This window comes from Kogia breviceps, chromosome 6, assembly GCF_026419965.1.
Source record: "Kogia breviceps isolate mKogBre1 chromosome 6, mKogBre1 haplotype 1, whole genome shotgun sequence".
Classification (NCBI taxonomy): domain Eukaryota; kingdom Metazoa; phylum Chordata; class Mammalia; order Artiodactyla; family Physeteridae; genus Kogia; species Kogia breviceps.
The window spans coordinates 116,887,595-116,899,335 of record NC_081315.1 but is presented as its reverse complement, the minus strand read 5'-3'; positions in this window follow the sequence as shown (position 1 = coordinate 116,899,335).

The following is an 11,741-nucleotide window of genomic DNA, read 5'->3' as shown; positions in this document are numbered from 1 at the left end:
CAGCTGTGCTGGAGCGTACTATTTGAAAAGAAATGCAAAGATTTGGCTAGGGAATCAAGCTGGGGCTTGGAATGATGAACTTAATGGGTGCAGTCAGGAGTTTGTCAGACGGAGATGATTTTACAGTGATTAGGTGATCCTAAAAATGCCCCTCAAATACGGGTTTGAGGCACTTTTCTCCTTTATTGAAATCATCTTGCCCAACAGGTAAAACTCAAGTCTACTGGCCAAAGGTTTCTAATATTCTGGACAGCGCTGGAGAAATCTTGCTGACTGCTTTGGGTATTTTTTCTTTTTCCTGGGCCAGGCGATCCTGCCCCTTTTATGCTTTATCCACCTGCAGACCAACCACGGTACAAGCGGACAAGTGTCCAGGGCTTACCCCTAGCCTACCCTGATTGGAGATGGTGTTCCCAAACTTTCAGTTCTACATCTACAGTTTCTTGACTTATAATCCAAGATAACTAATTACCTCTATTATGGAATCTTCTACTCATTAAATAAGAGTGCTCTCATTTCCCATTTTTCTAAGTTCTTAATAGGTCTCATTGTTGAAGCCATGAACCTCTTACATGAGCAGATGCCTCGATTCATTCTGCCCTCATGCCTGAATTTAAAACGAAATGATGGGGCTTCCCTGGTGGCACAGCGGTTGAGAATCCGCCTGCAGATGCAGGGGACACGGGTTCGTGCCCCGGTCCGGGAATATCCCACATGCCGCAGAGCGGCTGGGCCCGTGAGCCATGGCCGCTGAGCCTGCGCGTCTGGAGCCTGTGCTCTGCAAAGGGAGAGGCCACAACAGTGAGAAGCCCGCGTACCGCAAAAAAAAAAAAAAAAAACGAAATGATGAAGCCAAATTATAAAAAAAGAAAGTAAGGGGGCTTCCCTGGTGGCGCCGTGGTTAAGAATCCACCTGCCAATGCAGGGGACACAGGTTCGAGCCCTGGTCCGGGAAGATCCCACATGCCGCGCAGCAACTAAGCCCGTGAGCCACAACGACTGAGCCTGCGCTCTAGAGCGCGTGCGCCACAACTACTGAAGCCCGCGCACCTAGACCCCGTGCTCCACAACAAGAGAAGCCACCGCACTGAGAAGCCCGCGCACCGCAACCAGGAGTAGCTCCCGGTCGCCGCGACTAGAGAAAGCCGGCGCGCAGCAACAAAGACCCAACGCAGCCAAAAGTTAAGGAAAAAAAAAAAAGAAAAGAAAGAAAGAAAGTAAGGTACATACATATATAATTCGTGTAGAATTAAACTAACATGCTTTCAACTAAGAATTGTATAAACGCATCCTTTTCTAATTCCAGCTAAATGAAGGCCGTGTGAAACATCTGTAATTAGTAATCAGTGGAGCAATGTGCGTGCATTTTGTAAACTTTAAAACAGTCTCCAAAAGTTACCTCTACTTAAGCTCCCAAACATAAATCAAGCTCCTGTTCTATGCTGAGTAGTAGGCACATTTCTCAGAGGCAAATGATGAGGCTTAACGGATACAATATAATAAGTACTACAACAGGTGACTATGAATATATAAGCAGAGCTGTGGCATGGAACATTTTGTAAAGAAGTAAATAAGAAACAGGATCAGACCCTGAACTCAAGCAATTTCCAATCTAGTTCCTTCTTTTTTTATATAAATATTAAAAATGTCCTATTCCTTTGAGGTCAAATAAGGACACGTTCCTGGAATGTTTCATCGTGGTGAAGAGCAGAGGCTCTGGTCCATCACCTACTGTGCAACCTTTGGCAAGGGACTTGACCTCTGTGTGTTTCCTCATCTACAAAATGGGCCAAATAGCACTCCCTCATAGTAGCGTTGTGAGGATGCAGTTAGGTGACATGAAGAATGCTGCGGACAAAGCACACACGGTACGCTCTCGATAAATATTAGCTATATTTAATGCTTACCCTTCCCTGAACAACAAAGCTTTCCACAGTAAAAGAAAATCCTCTCAAGGACAAGAGTTAGGGATTTAGCAGGTTAAAAGTCCTAGAGAATGGAGTGTTGTATTAAGGCTAGTGAATCAGCACTTTCGTTGTTTACTGGTCATCTGCTCAGAAACACTGATTAACATGTTCCGAGGAAGAGCTCCAAGACGAATTCCAATGACCAGGAAAACAACAAACCTCCTTGAAAGACAGGCAATTTCCTTATTAAAGTTTTGCATTGGTAATAAACAGGTTATGTGACATTTGGGGGCATAGGGGGGAAGGGGGAGAGAAAGAAATAGCACATCTTCACGTGCTAGACCCCAAAGCCCCAAAGATACAGTTAGGATTCAGCTTCTTCTGGTACATCTGCCTGCTCTTCTCAAAGTGCTGACCGGGAGCTTCCCTGGTGGCGCAGTGGTTGAGAATCTGCCTGCCGATGCAGGGGACGCGGGTTCGTGCCCCGGTCTGGGAAGATCCCACATAACCGCGGAGCAGCTGGGCCCGTGAGCCACGGCCGCTGAGCCTGTGCGTCTGGAGCCTGTGCTCCGTAACGAGAGAGGCCGCAATAGTGAGAGGCCCGCGCACGGCGATGAAGAGTGGCCCCCGCGCACCGCAACTAGAGGAAACCCTCGCACAGAAATGAAGACCCAACACAGCCAAAAATAAATAAATAAATAAATAAAAATTTAAAAAAAAAAAAAAAAGTGCTGACCAGGCATGGCCTGGGGCAGAGGACACCCAGCCACGTGGACCCACATAGGACGAGCTTGCTGCAAGGGGCTTACATGAAGTGGGAGAGTGTGTCCCCTCATGAGGGGACACAGGTCCAAGCTTAGTGAGTGAAAGAACTAGCAGTTTGTCCTGGCCTACCTTTGAGAGGTTACCAAAATATTTGACAGCTCTTCTATTTGATTGTTGAAGCAGTTTTATGTGGCATTGCCAGCTGCAGTGCAGCTCCTATCTTGAGATTTCTCTTACTTAGAAATGTTAAAGCCACCACCCTCTAATTGACAGTGGCTGTTTATAAAATCATAATAATTGATATTGGAAAACCATAAGAGAGCTTGAGAAACAAAGAGAAACCAAAGTTTCAGAAACATCTGGGTTATTCTACTTCCTGCTTTGAAGCATCATGTAGTTGGTACCTAGGGGGTCCCTTTATAGACAAAAGATTTTAAGTATTAAACATATCTGTATAAATTGAAAATATTCTTGAACTCTCAGTGGCTTCTGTATCCTATTTATGATCACAAAAGCCTGAATAAGATGCAGTTTCTAGCTCCCGGGTTCCTGGGAGATGTTTGAAAGCCACAGAGGATCAGACATATCAGCTCCTTCACAAAGGAGTCCTGGACTCCTAAGGTCACTTAACTCTGGGCCTCAAATCATGGCATTTAGCATTGGGAGACATCTCAGTAATCACTTAATCAGTTTTCCACAGGGAAAAGTTCCTTCTTGGTAAAATGGTAAGCGTTCCTTTGAAGCACATGTAAAAACAAGAATTTGAGATAGGCCTAAGAACATAGTCATATAAATCTGAAGCAGCAGCAGGGTTACACCTAGGCTTGGCACATGGTAGTTGCTCAATAAATGCTTCTTCCTATTTGATTATCAAGAGCCCCATCTGCTGGTCAAATGGAATTCATTTGCAGCCCTGCAGATAGTGATTAGAAAACCCACGTGTCAGAAAATTAGAAGAGGTGAAAGGAATATCAAAGGTGAAAGAGGCACTGGAGATCACCTGATCCAATCCATTTATTTTACAAATAAAGAAGCTTATTGTAATACTGGTGTATTCCTAACCAAAAGAAATGGAGAAAGTAAAATAATTTATCAAAATTATAGTTCACGGGCTTCCCTGGTGGCACAGTGGTTGAGAATTCGCCTGCCAATGCAGGGGACACGGGTTCGTGCCCCGGTCCGGGAAGATCCCACATGCCGTGGAGCGGCTGGGCCCGTGAGCCATGGCCGCTGAGCCTGAGTGTCCAGAGCCTGTGCTCCGCAACGGGAGAGGCCACAACAGTGAGAGGCCCACGTACCACACACATACACACACACACACACACACACAAATTATAGTTCACATAAAATATTGACTGTGAGACAGACAATGAGTATGAAATTTTATAAGGTGACAGTAATCCACACATTGAAGATGCTTTCTGGTCTAAAATTGATACCTGTTCTTCTCAGGGAAAAAGGTTAAATGGGAGTGTGGACTTGGGGTAAAACTAGGGTTTGAATCGAGGTTCTACCCATGATGTTTTGTGGTTGAGATATTTAACTCTCTGGCTTAACAGTCTTCATCCTTAGATTGTAAGTCATAATACTCTGCTATAAGAATGTAAGATCACCTAACTAAAGCTTAACAGCAGGCACAGAGCCAGAACCCCAAAATTGGAGAAGAAGGAAGGATGGCTGTGGTTGTCACTATTATTAATATTGTGGTCTAACAATAGCTTTCTACTTATATCTAACAGCAGGAGAGTCAGAAGAATTAGAGTAATGTATATAAAAGTTCTTTGTAAATTGGAAATACACAGTACAACTAAAAGTTACAGTTATACGTTGGACACAGAGAGATGATGTTTAAAAGATTATACTTTTAGGGACTTCCCTGGTGGTCCAGTGGTAAAGAATCCGTCTTCCAATGCAGGGGACACAGGTTCGATCCCTGGTCAGGGAACTAGGATCCCACATGCCACAGGGCAACTAAGCCCACGCGCTGCAACTCCTGAGCTCGCACGCCTCAACTAGAGCCCACGTGCCACAAACTACAGAGCCCATGCACCCTGAGCCTGCGTGCCACAACTAGAGAGAGAAAACCCATATGCCACAACTAGAGAGAAGCCCGCGCACCACAGTGAATAGCCCGTGAGCAAGATCCCGCATGCCTCGGTGAAGATCCCACGTGCCGCAACTAAGACCTGACACAGCCAAAAAATAAATAAATAAGTCTAAAAAATTTTTTTAAATAAAAGATTACTTTTAATCATCAATTTAACAACAAAATCTTTTTTTTTTTTTTTTTTTCTCGGTACGCGGGCCTCTCACTGCTGTGGCCTCTCCCGTTGCGGAGCACAGGCTCCAGACGCGCAGGCTCAGCGGCCATGGCTCACGGGCCCAGCCGCTCCGTGGCACGCGGGATCCTCCCGGACCGGGGCACGAACCCGTGTCCCCTGCATTGGCAGGCAGACTCTCAACCACTGCGCCACCAGGGAAGCCAAACAAAATCTTTAAGAAAGAAAAAGTGAGGAACCTTTCTTTGATAAACTGTTTTAAAAACACAAGCTTTCATTTGCTATCTGGAAAGACTCTTTCGGGCTATTTCTCTAAACTCGAAAACTGAACCGAACAATTCTTTCTTTGATTTCACCTCTCTCTACTCACTTTTCATTATCTGCAACGTGAGCTAGAAGAAGCCAGTTGACACTTTCTACTTTCTGCCTGGAAATCTCCCCAGTCAGATCCATGGGTTCATTAGGTGCCTTTTCTATTTTCTACCTTACAGCAGGCAGCAGTGTTAACAAACCTGCTGCCTTTTCTTCAGCCTCCAAGGTCATTTTCCTCACTGTCTTCAAGCCCTAGTCAACCGTTCCCTGGGGACCTGTCACTTGGGTCTTCTCAAAGCTCTTCGAACTTGCATCCTGCTCCTCGTCAAGACCCAGTCAGTTTCCACCCATTACTCAGTCCCAAAGCCAATGCCATATCCCCATCCAAGTTACCTATGCTGCATAAACACCACCCCAAATCGTAGGGACTAAAAACAACAGCTTATTAATATTTCTCAAGGTTTTCTAGGCTGACTTGGGGTAGTTCTCCCTTGGGGTGTTTCAAGTGGTTGCAGTCATCTAGCAGCTGGGGCTGGATGTCCACAAGGCCTCACTCGTAGGACTAGCAGTCAATGGTGGTGGCCAGCTTGGAGCTCAGCGGGTGTTGACAGGAGTGGCCACACGTACTTTCTCCATGGGGCTTGGTCTTCTCATGATTGCAGCTGGGATCCCAACTGCATCCCAAGAGCTGGCATTCTAAGATGTAAGAAACAGAAGGTGCCAGGCAGGTTACAAACTGCCCGGCACTGGCACAAGCTCACTTCTGCCATCCTCTGTTGATTAAAGCAGTCACAGGGCCGGCCAAGTAGTACAGGCTAGAGAAATCATCTCCACCTCTGGATGGGAAGCAGCAAGGTCACCTTCTAGAAAACAGGTGGGATGAGAGTTATCGTTGCAGCCATCTTTGGAAACTACAATCTGCCATTTAAGGATTAAAAAGCACACATACAGGGCTTCCCTGGTGGCGCAGTGGTTGAGAGTCCGCCTGCCGATGCAGGGGACACGGGTTCGTGCCCCGGTCCGGGAAGATCCCACGTGCCGCGGAGCGGCTGGGCCCGTGAGCCATGGCCGCTGAGCCTGTGCGTCCGGAGCCTGTGCTCCGCAACGGGAGAGGCCACAGCAGTGAGAGGCCCGTGTACCACCAAAAAAAAAAAAAAAAAAAAAAAAAGCACACATACAAAAACTCTATCAACCCAAAACAGGTGAGAGCAGAAGAAAAAGAAACATTAAAAAATTGAGACAAATAGTACAAAGTGAGGACGTACAGAAAAGCCCAAAAGTGTAATAATCACAATTCCTAAAAATAGACTAAACTCACTCATTAAAAGACAAAGATTGTCAGAGTAAAACACAAATAAATAATGCCTCATGATACACAGACACCCCTAAGACATAAGAACAAAGAAAGGGTTGAAAGAAGATGATAGAAAAATATACAGGGCAAATTCTAAGCTGCAGAGATCTGAGTAAGCTATATGAGACTACACAGACTTTGAGACAAAAAATCACTATCAAATATGAAGAGGGTTGCTACATAACTATGAAAACTTCAATCCACCAGAAAGATAGGACAATCAAATTTTATAAAACTGAAAATATCTTTAAAATTATGATCACAGTAAAAAATAACATACATGAACTAAATTATCAATTTGTTAAGCAGTAACTCAAAAGCAAGCAAGACTAAATAATACATTGAATAGTCATACAAATGTTGTAACACTAGTTTTTTAAAAGCAAAGAAGTGATAAACCGAAAATTCAGATCAGGGGTTACCTCTAGAAGGTATACCTCTAGAAGGCAGGGTAATGATTGGATAAGGACTGAATACAAAGAGAGACTCCATGGTACTGGCCATATGCATTCCTATGTTGGGAACGGGTTCGCAGGATTTTATTCATTTTATTATGCTTCCCAAATTACATGTCTGTTTCATATATTCCTCTAAATATACTACATATGATATAATAAAATGTTAATTTGAAAAATGACATGAATCAGGCTTTATAGGGGAAACAAAGGAATGTAAGAGATCAAAACTACAACTTCATTAAATTAATGATCTGAGTGTTTTTTCATGGTCCAGACGTTTTGCAAAACACTAAGTTAGAATACAGGACAAAAAGTATATGATGTTCTAGTAGAAAGTACAAGGGCTTTAGAGCTAGGCCCACTTTAGTTCAATCCCAGCTGATCCCTGTGAAATAGAGACAACAATATTGACTAGATTAAATTGTTGTAAGGATTGGAAATAATACGGATCAAGTATCCAGCATGGTATTGTACCTTCCTTGTTGACTCAGCCTGCTATTCCTTTTGATGACACTAAGAGACCCAGAAGATGGTTGGGGCCCTTGTTAGGATTAAATGAGGTAATAGATGTGAGGGAGCTTTTAAAAGTTGAGATATGTTATTATACAAACACAAAGTATTATGTGAAAAGATAGTTAGATATTAAAATTGTCAGATAATTTCCCATCATCTCAGTTAAAATAGTACAGCAGTTCTGAGGACTCTGAATTACAACTGTTCCAGCCTATTAACCTGGTCAAACCTTGAGTGCTCTGTGTTTAGACTGGCGCCCACAGGCTGCTATAAAGAGAAAACTCTTTTCCTGAGGTGGAGCAGTTGCCAACATAAACACTTAATGGCATGTGTGAAGGTTCATCCTTGACAGGAGGCATCCAAAGAAATGGACTTTATGAAGAGGCCGTGCCATCCATTAACCAAAGGCAGTTCCTTGGCCTCCGGTCTCAGAGTGGCGTCATGCCACGTGCTGCGTAGAACTCATTTCTACCCTGCAATGGACAACGTAACTCATAAAAACACTTGTTAAATGGACATAAGAATAAGAGCAGACATTCCACGCTTCAACTCTATTTATCACACATGCCTGTGTGCACATTTCCACCACGCCCATCCCTGGGGAAGAATGTATAACCTTGCATTAAATAAAATTACAGAGCGTGAAGGGAAGAAGAGCTAAAGACAAGTTCAGAGCTAACATTTCTGGAGCACCTAATACGTTCCAGAGACTGTGCATTATCTCATTTAATTCTCGGAACTTCCTTAGGAGGTAGGTATTGTTACTTTCATTTTACTTAGAGGAAAAAGGCTCAGAGAATCTAAGTAACTTGTCCATGGTGACACAGCTGGTAATTGGCAGCGCTGGAATATGACTGCAAATGTGATTGATCCCAAGTCTGAGCTCCTAATAACTCATGGTCTCGTCCATCTAGATCCATAGTGACCATTGCTGAGACTCTGATATTAACATGGCTTATGAGAAGGATGTAGCCACCAAAATGGCTCTCTCAATTTTAGTATGAGCACCCCAAGCGCAGTACAGAATCTTTCGGGGAACTTATTTTTAAAGGAAAATAGACAACTTAGAGTGCAGTGACAGAGGAGTGATCATAAAGGAATCAGAACCAATGCATCTGAGGCTAAATAACTAGAAATGATAAGCCTGAAAAAATGGAAGCTCAGGAGAGGGTTTTACTATTTGAAATGCTTGGTGTCATTACATAGTGCAGGTAGATATGTCTAAGTATAGACACAAGGACCTGAAACCAATGAACTAAAGAAAACAGAAAATAGCTTTCTAAAAGACAAAGAGGGAATTCCCTGGCAGTGCAGTGGTTAGGACTCAGTGCCTTCACTGCTGAGGGCACGGTTTGATCCCTGGTTGGGGAACTAAGATTCCACAAGCCGCGTGGCACAGCCAAATAATAATTAATAATAATAATAATAATAATTTTTAGAAAAAGACCAAGAGATATGAAGATGGAATGGGCTGCCTCTAGAGACAGAAAGATTCTCATCACTAGCAGGTTCAACAGAAGTTAAAGGACACCTCATGAAATAAGGATTTGAATTGTCTCACATACTTTGTAACACATTATATGAATGTAATTCCACAAACTTGGCAACAACTGGCCTTTGGGTAATCTTGTGAAGAGAGCTGGACAACTGGGTGCAGCAGGGCTGGGGGGTAGGGTAGGGAGGGGTGGCCAAAGGCATGGAAAGAGGTAGGAGTTTCCATGCAAGGAGGTGCCCTTAAAACATTATTGAGTCAAGGAAATTTCCTCAAGAGTGGCTGAAGCTGTCAAGTATAATGATCAAGATAGGTTGGCAGCCATGATTCCTTCTACTCTGAACTAGAGTAATAGAAAGTGGCCAGTTTCACAGAGAGAAGAGCATGAAGCAAACCCACAGAATGCATCAGAAATGAACAGCGGAATCGTTATAGTCCCATGTTCTCCATCCTGGTACTAGCAATGCTCTGCATCCCTGTCCTGAGTATCGTGAAACTCCAGCATCCAAATAATTTACCCTGTCTGCTTAAGACAGCTTGAGTGAGCTTCTCACTTGTAATTGAGTCTTAGTACATAAGAAAAACAAGTAAAAGCGATTTAGGGCAAAGGGTATTAGTACTTGAAACATTTAGGCAGATGATTAGCCATTGTTTCAACAACAAATTAAAGGCTTCCCTCACACCAAGTCTGGGTTTAAGTGTTCCTCCCATGTGTTCCTATAGCAAAGAGAATTGGTCCATTACCGTATATTCACTAAATTATAAACTCCACATGAACAGGGGTTGCGTTTTTCTTACCGATATAACCCAACATTTGGCATTATTCTCACCGCTGTGGCCTCTCCCGCTGCGGAGCACAGGCTCCGGACGCGCAGACCCAGCGGCCATGGCCCACGGGCCCAGCCCCTCCGCGGCATGTGGGATCTCCCAGGACCGGGGCACGAACCCGTGTCCCCTGCATCAGCTGGCGGACCCCCAACCACTGCGCCACCAGGGAAGCCCGCATTATGTCTTTTATAAGTATATACTTATTACTACCTTCAAAGACTGATCTGTGTCAGAAAATGGCAGTACAATGGAAACAATTGGTCTGCTTTGCAGAAGACCTGGGTTGTATTTCAAGCTCTGTAACAAATGAATCTCCATTTACTTACTAGCAAAGTGGGGAAATAACCTTTATTCCAGCTTTACACTTCAAGAATGTACTATTTACTAAGAATCTAAGTTACCTCACACTTCCCAATTCAAATAAACAACAGAGTACAGTCTTCCATTTTTAAGCGATATATAGGATTTCCTCTCATTCTAATCCTATGAAGAGGATATTTTCTTTATAAACCTGTGGTAAACAGAGATGTGCTGCTCAGATCCCCTTGACGGACTCGTTGCCTAGCTGCGATCAGAGGGGCTAGCTGATGGCCTCCAGCTGTTAGCTTTGCCAGGGTTCACCTCAGCTTTCTAGCCAAGATCATGCTAATCTCAAGATGGCACCAGGCGAAAGATCTGAAAAGGCAGTGAGTGGTACAAGGGTCTAGCCATTTCCACCCGACATGTTTGACAGGCATTCTTTCCTCTGGAGCTCCCCATTGGGCAGACAGCAACTCTGTCAGCTACACATCACAGGATGACCTGGCTAATTGTGAATCCTTCCTTTCCCTCTCACTGGAGTTACTCTCCACTAAACCGTTTTGCACTTCTAACTCCACTGTAGCATCCACCTCCTGGAGAATCCTGTGATAAAATCAAAGACTACTTTGTTTCTAATCTAGGCCGTTAATTTACTCTCGCATTTATCTAACCGCTGCTGATGTTAATAATGGTTGGCAGGCTTTCTATCAGGCTGTGACATTTTGGCTTAGTGCCCCCAAAGCATTTTAAGTCTAGTATAAGGTATGATTTTTTCCTTCACATAAAACATTGCAATTTTACCAGCAAAATTATTGAAATACATTTCATTGTATCTAGTCAAGATACTTTTATTTTACTATAAATACAAAAACCAAACCAAACCAAAACTAGTAGTTGTGACATAGAAAACCACACCAAACCTTAACAGCACCATCTGGTGGTGCTTGACAGGAACTGCTCACCGCTCAATCATTCACGGAAAGACCTCTTGAAACTGCAACACCTTTGTGTTATCTTCTGTCCGTCTAGTGTAATTGAGGTTTTAAAATAAGGCCAAATGATGAAAAATATAATTCTAGTTAAATCAAGGCTTTAAAGTTGGTGAATACATACAGGTGTTGTGTTCCTTTTTCAGAGAGCCCTGGAGTATAGTAACCTCCTCTCCTTACATCTCTCATCACCATAGTACAGACTATTAACTTGCTTTGTTTTTGTTTGTGGTATTTACCAGTGTCTGAAATTTTATAAACATTTTTTAATCTTTTGATAATTTGGCTTCCCTACAAGGACATAAGCTCTATGAGGACAAAGCCTTTATCTTACTCACCCTTATAATCCTCAGCGCTGCCTGGCATATAATAGGTTCTCAAAACTTTTTGAATAAATAAATGAATCTTTTAAATTTAATGAACAGCTACATTTAGATCAGCCTTGGAATTACAAAAAAACCCACCTGAGAGAAAATTTTACAGTATACTTAGAGATCATGGGGTAAGAATTAAAGAGGCCCTAGAGAAGTGAAGTCCATGGCCA